The 8,046-nt window shown below is 35.7% G+C and overlaps 1 protein-coding gene across 1 annotated transcript in view; it reads right to left on the reverse strand.

The window, feature by feature from the left end:
• Positions 1–8,046, reverse strand: part of TNKS (tankyrase) — a 175,650-nt gene that overhangs the window by 166,195 nt on the left and 1,409 nt on the right. The gene's annotated exons all lie outside the window — the stretch shown is intronic.

The following is an 8,046-nucleotide window of genomic DNA, read 5'->3' on the forward strand; positions in this document are numbered from 1 at the left end:
TGACCTTAGACAAGACACCCTGAGTCTCGGATTTTCATCTGTAAAACAGAGTTAAAACCTATCTCGTGTGATTGCTGTAAGGATTAAATAACACAGGGAAAGTGCAAAATTCACTTGAAAGCTTTTCTGTTGTTATTTTTATTAGTTTTTACTATTATTTAGCAACAATATCAATACTAAATTTATTCATTTATATGCCAACAGAGCAGTGAAAGCACTTTGATGACAAAGAACTAGACTAATATATAAGAATTACCATTTACACATTTAAGAAAGACAGAATATAAGAAATCAGAAGTGTTAACTTACAAAGTTCATCTGCTCAAATATTTATAGAGCACATACCATGAACATTTCACTAAATTAAACACTGAACTTCTCCTATTATTTACCTCAAACTTATCTGCTTTCATAAAATTCCAACAAGGTAACAAAAGCTACACTTTCCTAATGTTAAATTCTGTGGATTTTTTTGGGGGGGGGAGGGCAACCAAGTTTTTGATAGCTTGCTAAAAGTTTTTTAATTAGTCCAAAAGGTTTTTTTGTTTCTTTTTTTCCAAAAGAGAACATTTTCCTGCAAAGACAAAAGCATAGCTTGGCATCTCTTCCCAAGATATTAGAAAAAAATAGCTAAAATGTAGCTATCAACTGTAATCCCATGTCATTTCCTTCTAAAAAACCCATTTTCCGTTGTCAACATGAGAACAACCTGAGTTTTGGAAATGGAGAACTGCATATCTTATTTATTAACAAGATGGATGAGAACGTCAAAATGGTTTCTATGGTTGGTGGATATACCAGAATGAAGGCATCTGATCTTTATGGCTCATAATATACATACATATATCCTAGTTTTTCCAAAGCATTACATCTGGGCATCAGGAGGTTTAGGTTATTTTTAAACCATACCTGATGATACAGGGACCTTGGCTTCAAACATCTGGTCAATCAGTAAATTTAAAACAATTTTTTTTTCAGTTTGTAGTTAATAAAGTTCGTCTGCTTCATTTTTTTTTTTTAATCTACCACAATGAAAAAAGTTGCAAGTCCACACAAACAAACCAACAAACATCTGCCACCAATCATTAGTTTAGTGTTCTACTGAAAAGGCAAAAGGGAGAGGAAAATTTACATCACTTTATTTCCCCTTTTTCTACAATTAAAAAAAAAATGACAAATCTTAACTGAATAGGGAGCTGATACATTCCAAAAGAAGTCTCAAAAAAAAAAAAAAAAGGTTTACGCTCACACTACTTTAATTTTAATTTTATACACAGATTCCTGAACCAACAGGCAAAACAAGTTTCCACTTGACAAAGAACCCAGCAATTCACTGCAGGGAAAAGCAATCCTGAATATCTGATGAAGCCTTAAAAGGAAAACCCAGTAGGCACACAAAAACAAAACTCTCATAACCTTCCTCAATCACTCAAAATCAAATGATTTTTAGAAAATGAACCTCAAAGTTATCTTGAGCACCTAGGCTTTAGTATAAATCCCCAAAACACCCACACTACTCAGTTCTTATTATGAATCCACATTGACGATACAGGTATTAGGCCCCCCAAGATCAGAGCTACATCCCACGTTTCTGAGTGTTCCTGTCAGAAGAATAAACATAGACCAAAGTAACTTCAAGTACCCTGACATACAGGAAAAATAAGAATTTAAGAGGCTCTTGTGTCTTCAATCGTATCTCACACATATTTTACAATCAACTACCAGAAACATTTCTTTGTCCATGAAGCAAAAGCAGGCTATTAAACACATTTAAGAATAAGCTACACTAGTGTTTTCAACTGCATTTCACCACAAGACTCATGATGATGTTGATTCCTTCCTAAAACCTAATACTAAAAAAAAATACATTTTCTTAGCATGATTTACATTCCTTGACCACTTTTCTTCTCCTGGGCTCTAAGCTTAAGATACCATTTTTTTAAAACATATTTACGCTCACAAATTAAATTTGGTCCTTAAAGGTATGTCTTCTATTCTCCAGATATATTTCTCTGGCCTTTCAACTGCCAAAGAATCACGTCTGGTTTGGAAGGAAGGCACACCTAGCCCATGACCTATTCAGTTCCTTGGGAATAAAAGGGATGCCCCAGGGGAGGAAAAATAAGGCAGGTGACTAAACTTCTTGTAATTAAAATTTCTATGTAAATAGACTATGAGGAAGACATCTTATCTATAAAACGCCCTTAGCATAATGTCTCTGGTAAAGGCTCTCTAGAAAGTGGCATGTAGGCTATATAAACTAAGATAGAAAATGATGTTTCATAATTTAAATGCTACTACTGTAAGAGACGATCCTGCAAACCTTCCTGTGAGACTTCATCTATTCTAGGTCAGACCTGCATATCCAACATGAGGAGGAAGGACAAGGGGAGTTACCCTCAACATCTCAGACCTCTATTTTTATCCTTGAAATTACTTAGCAATTAATTTCTGTAAAAATGAGCGGTAGAAAAAAAATGAGGTCAAATCCCATGTAAAGTTCTTATAAGAAGAATTTGAGCAGAATAGCATTCCTATAGACAATATACTAGAAGAAAATGCCCAAAAAGACAAAATTATGCTCTACTATTTCAATATTAGCTAAAAGACAATGTGAAAATGATGTAAGATATGAAAAACTAGCATATGTGAATTAGAAATAAGATGACAGAACTCAGAAAATAATTCAAAATAAAAGAAAAGGTTATTCCAGAAGTAAAGACTAAACAAGAAGGAAAACAAAAATGAAAAAAAAAAAATACCACAGACAATGTCTTACAACAGGGATCAGTGAACTACAACACTTGTGCCAAATATGGCCATCATCTATTTTTATAAATAAAGTTTTATTGGAATATAACAATATCCATTCATTTATGTATTGTCTATGGATACTTCCATGGCACAAAAGCAGAGCTGACCAGTTGACACAGTTTAAAGAGAGACCACAGAGGGGACGAAGCCTAAAATATTTACTGCTGGCCATATATAGAAAAACTTTCCTAACTCCTGCCTTATGAGAAATGAAAGGTAAAAGGGGAAGACCTAAATAGACATTTCTCCAAATAAGATATACAGATTGCCAACAAACACATGAAAGGATGCTCAACATCACTAATCATTAGAGAAATGCAAATCAAAACTACAATGAGGTATCACCTCACACTGGTCAGAATGGGCACCATCAAAAAATCTACAAATAATAAATGCTGGAGAGGGTGTGGAGAGAAGGGAACCCTCTTACAAGTTGGTGGAATGTAAATTGATACAGCCACTATGCAGAACAGTATGGAGGTTCTTTAAAAAACTAAAAATAGAACTACCATACAACCCAGCAATCCCACTACTGGGCACATACCCTGAGAAAACCATAATTCAAAAAGAGTCATGTACCACAATGTTCACTGCAGCTCTATTTACAATAGGCAGGACATGGAAGTAAACTAAGTGTCCATCGACAGATGAATGGATAAAGAAGATGTGGCACATGTATACAATGGAATATTACTCAGCCATAAAAAGAAACGGGGCTTCCCTGGTGGCGCAGTGGTTGAGAATCTGCCTGCCAATGCAGGGGACACGGGTTCGAGCCCTTGTCTGGGAAGATCCCACATGCCACGGAGCAACTGGGCCCGTGAGCCACAATTACTGAGCCTGTGCGTCTGGAGCCTGTGCTCCGCAACAAGAGAGGCTGCGATAGTGAGAGGCCCGCGCACCGCGATGAAGAGTGGCCCCCGCTTGCCACAACTAGAGAAAGCCCTCCCACAGAAACGAAGACCCAACACAGCCAAAAATAAATGAATAAATAAATAAAATTAAAAAAATAAAAAAGAAACGAAATTGAGTTATTTGTAGTGAGGTGGATGGACCTAGAGTCTGTCATACAGAGTGAAGTCAGAAAGAGAAAAACAAATACCGTATGCTAACACATATATATGGAATCTAAATAAAAAAGAAAAAAAGGTTCTGATGAACCTAGGGCCAGGACAGGAATAAAGACGCAGACGTAGAGAATGGGCTTGAGGACACGGGGAGGGGGATGGGTAAGCTGGGATGAAGTGAGAGAGTAGCATGGACATATATACACTACCAAATGTAAAACAGATAGCTAGAGGGAAGCAGCTGCATAGCACAGGGAGATGAGCTCGGTGCTTTGTGACCACCTAGAGGGGTGGGATCGGGAGGGTGGGAGGGAGAACACAAGAGGGAGGGGATATGGGGATATATGCATACGTACAGCTGATTCACTTTGTTATAAAGCAGAAACTAATACAACATTGTAAAGCAATTATACTCCAATAAAGATATTAAAAATAAAATAAAATAGTATAATCAAGGACCTTGCCAGACAATGGAAAGTATAGAAAGATTCCCATTTCAGGACTGAAGCATTCTGACTCATTTTTTTACCCACTGATGGGCAACAGTTTAGAGGACATAGTGTTTTGTTTTGTTTTTTACTAGAAACTACATTTGTACAGTGAAGTGGGGGGAGGGACAAGCATGGATATGCTGAAAAAAATCAGGAGAAAAAGAAATGAGTGAGGCAACCTATACACAGTTAAACGTGTGTTGATGTAGAAACCACTCAAATCAAAAAAAAGCATAAAACTGCCCTACATATTTTGCTGGTTTTTATTTGCTGGTTTTTATACTGAAGTACCTCATATTACACGTCCTAATTCAAGTCATATGTTAATTAATGTTAACCATTAAAGTTAACCAGGAAGCCTATTTCAAAATTTCTTCAATTTAAAGTAAATACCGTGAAATTTCAGGATTCAATGCTTCGTTAAACCTTTTTTTTTTTTTTTTTAATAAAGACCTCATCTGAACTTTTCTTTAAAAAGAGACGTCATCAGAATACACTGGTCCTTTAACAAAAATATGTCACTACTAGGAACTGAACTCAGGAGATATATCATTCTAAATTGATGCTATTTCTAAAGCTTTGACTACTATCCTTTGAACAATAGAAAACCAGGGTCAAGGATCTTACTTCTAGAAGAAAAAGTCTTATATAAACTCTAGTCAACAATAAAAGACTGGATCATTTTGATATGGCTATCTTAAGAAGGTATTAGAAATAGAACTTTAAGAACCTGTATCAACAGTGGAAACTGAAGATTATGTTTCTAGTTGTGGATAGGGTGATTCCATTATTAATACTGTCTCTAAGCCACATTTTAAACTAATAATTATCACAATCCACAGTGGGATAGAAAGGATTCTTAATTCTGCTGCTGGAAAGAATTACGGTTAAAAAAAAAAAAGCATAAGGATTTAAATATGAGTATGAGCTCATACCACTTCAGAGAGCCTTAAAAATGGTTTCATTTCATTCTATAGAACTATACTTATATTTAAATGGGAATAAAGGCATTAATTAACATCCTTCCTTCCCATCTTTGCTTGGCTAGCTTGGACTCATCCTTTAAATCCCTGTTTTAAACAACCTCTTTAGAAAGACCTCTTCTTTAAATGATCTAAAATCAGGACAAGAGTCCTTACTGCCTGCTCCAAAAGAGAGTATAGTGTACTTTTCCTGTCACTCTAGGTTATACAATTTGTGGGGTTTTGTTGTTGTTGTTATTTAATTTTCCCCCCTAGACTGAAGCTCCATAAGGGTAAGGACTATCTGCCACTTGAAAATTGTGTCACTATTTAACACCAACCTATGATAAGTAATAAAAGATTTGTGCAACAAAAGAACTACAATTTTTAAACCTTTCCATCCAAGGGATTGTACCAATTTCCTATCTTTAAAACAGCTCTTCCATGACATTCAGTGACTAGCGTTCTAACCAACTAATAGTCAACTGAGAATTACTTTTAATTATCCAGGCTACACATGATGGAGAAGACTAGATTTAACAAAGCTTTAATGCTTTAGTGCTAGGAACACAAAAATGAAAGCATGGTAAATTGACTACAGGGTGTTGTGCTTTTAGACCATGGAGAGTTTTACTGTTTTTGTTCTGTTTTCCACACTGAACTAAAAAAAATTATTTTTTTTCTCTAAAAAAGCCAGTTCCAGATTAGGTTCTCATAACTACAACATAATTACTGGACTGTTTTACTGTTTGTCTTCTAGCTTATCTGGGTACACATAAAACTAAAACAGAATATAAAGTAACTATTGTGGCAAACAGAAGATGTGATTTGGGAGATAAGCACTATTTTATGTGTGACTAACCCTAAATAAGTATATTATTACCCAAATTAATATAACTAGCTATCACCTGTTAGTGATTACTTGTAATGCAATATTGTGAGAAATGACAAGATTTGTGAAACAATGTGTTAAAATAGTCAAATATGGAATAAAGTCTGCAAAAGCAAAAGGTCTCGTTTCATTCATTATACATCTATCATTTGGCCTAAAGAAAAAGAAATGATTTTTCATCTAAAATAAGCAACACCGTGAGCATGCATCTACTTAAATGGAAGCCTGTTTATGATTCAATTCACTACATTCCTAACAGTAGTGGCTACATTTCAAGAATGGATCCAGCCATCTAATAATGATTTCCTGCAAGTGTTTCTCATATTGTTGATCATGACTCATTAATGGGATCACAAACAGCATTTGTAAGAAAGGAAATGGAATAGGATATAAAATATCAGAGTGCAACACATGTAGCAAGGGATAGAATTGTTTCCTGAAATTTTGATTCAGTTTGTGTGTGGGTGACAATATACTGCTAAGTATGGGCTGCAAAAAAAAAAAAAAAAATGTGTGAACACTATTCCTGGAGTGTATGCCCCCAATTACTTCTTCCCCCCAAACACTGCCAAAGTAGAAACTCCATCAAAATTACTCACAAAAAAGAAAAGTGACCTTAAACCTGGTATAAGTTATAACTGTTTAAACTTGATTTCACAAACTCTAAAAACAAAGTTTAAATCCAAGTTCCACTACTTCTAGTGAACTTGGGCTTATTTAAGCAGTATGTGCTACACTTGTGTCATCTATAAAATGAAGATAAAAATATTTTCCAAGTTGTGGTAAAAATAAATAATGTATTTAGTAAGTTCTTAACATATGCTTTACCATTAACAGAAAAAACTGAAGGAGTGATATATTAGAAACACAGCAAGAAACTTAGCAGAAGTTATCTTCAGGGTATTATCTTTGATGTTTGTGTGTGTGCGTGTGTGGTGCTTTTTCATTGTATTTATTTCTATACTACATTAAGTTTACAATGTACATACAACATATACATTTTAATGTAGCGTTTCTAATGTATATAACATTAATTTTATTTTTTTGTAATTTATAAATTTATTTATTTATGTATTTATTGGCTGAGGTGGGTCTTTGTTGCTGTGCGCGGGCCTTCTCTAGTTGCAGAGAGCGGGCGCTACTCTTTGTTGCGGTCCGCGGGCTTCTCATTGCGGTGGCTTCTCTTGTTGAGGAGCACGGGCTCTAGGCGTGCGGGCTCAGTAGTTATGGCTCGCAGGCTCTAGAGCGCAGTCGCATGGGCTTAGTTGCTCCGCAGCATGTGGAATCTTCCCAGACCAGGGCTCGAACCTGTGTCCCCTGCATTGGCAGGCGGATTCTTAACCACTGCGCCACCAGGGAAGCCCTACCTTTATTTTTTAAAATATTAATAGTAGGTATCTAGGCAGTGAGATTATGGTCCTTTTTGTTTTATATTTCTCTGCATTTTATAAAAATATGTTATGTGTTTTTAAAAGAAAATAGTCAACTACTTGCTCAAAAAAAAAAAGACAAGAGTGTGTAGTGGTCCAGTGTTTAGGAATTAGCATTTTGGGGGGAGAACTTACGCGCCAGATGCTTCTGACTAAATCCTCACACAACCTCAGTATCTCACTTTTGCCCAAGAGAAAATGGAGGCAATTGAAATAAGGTAAATTGCCTGTTACACAACTAACAAACAGCAGTGTCCATAACTTCAAAGCCTATATTTCTTCCGCCATCACATAATGCATCCAAATAGTCTTCTCCAGTTGTTTCATACAGGCACCTTTCGATCTACCCAACTGGACTGTAAACTCCTTGAAAAAGGGGGGAAAGTTTCA

This window comes from Balaenoptera physalus, assembly GCF_965194825.1.
Source record: "Balaenoptera physalus genome assembly, chromosome: 21".
Classification (NCBI taxonomy): Eukaryota; Metazoa; Chordata; class Mammalia; order Artiodactyla; family Balaenopteridae; genus Balaenoptera; species Balaenoptera physalus.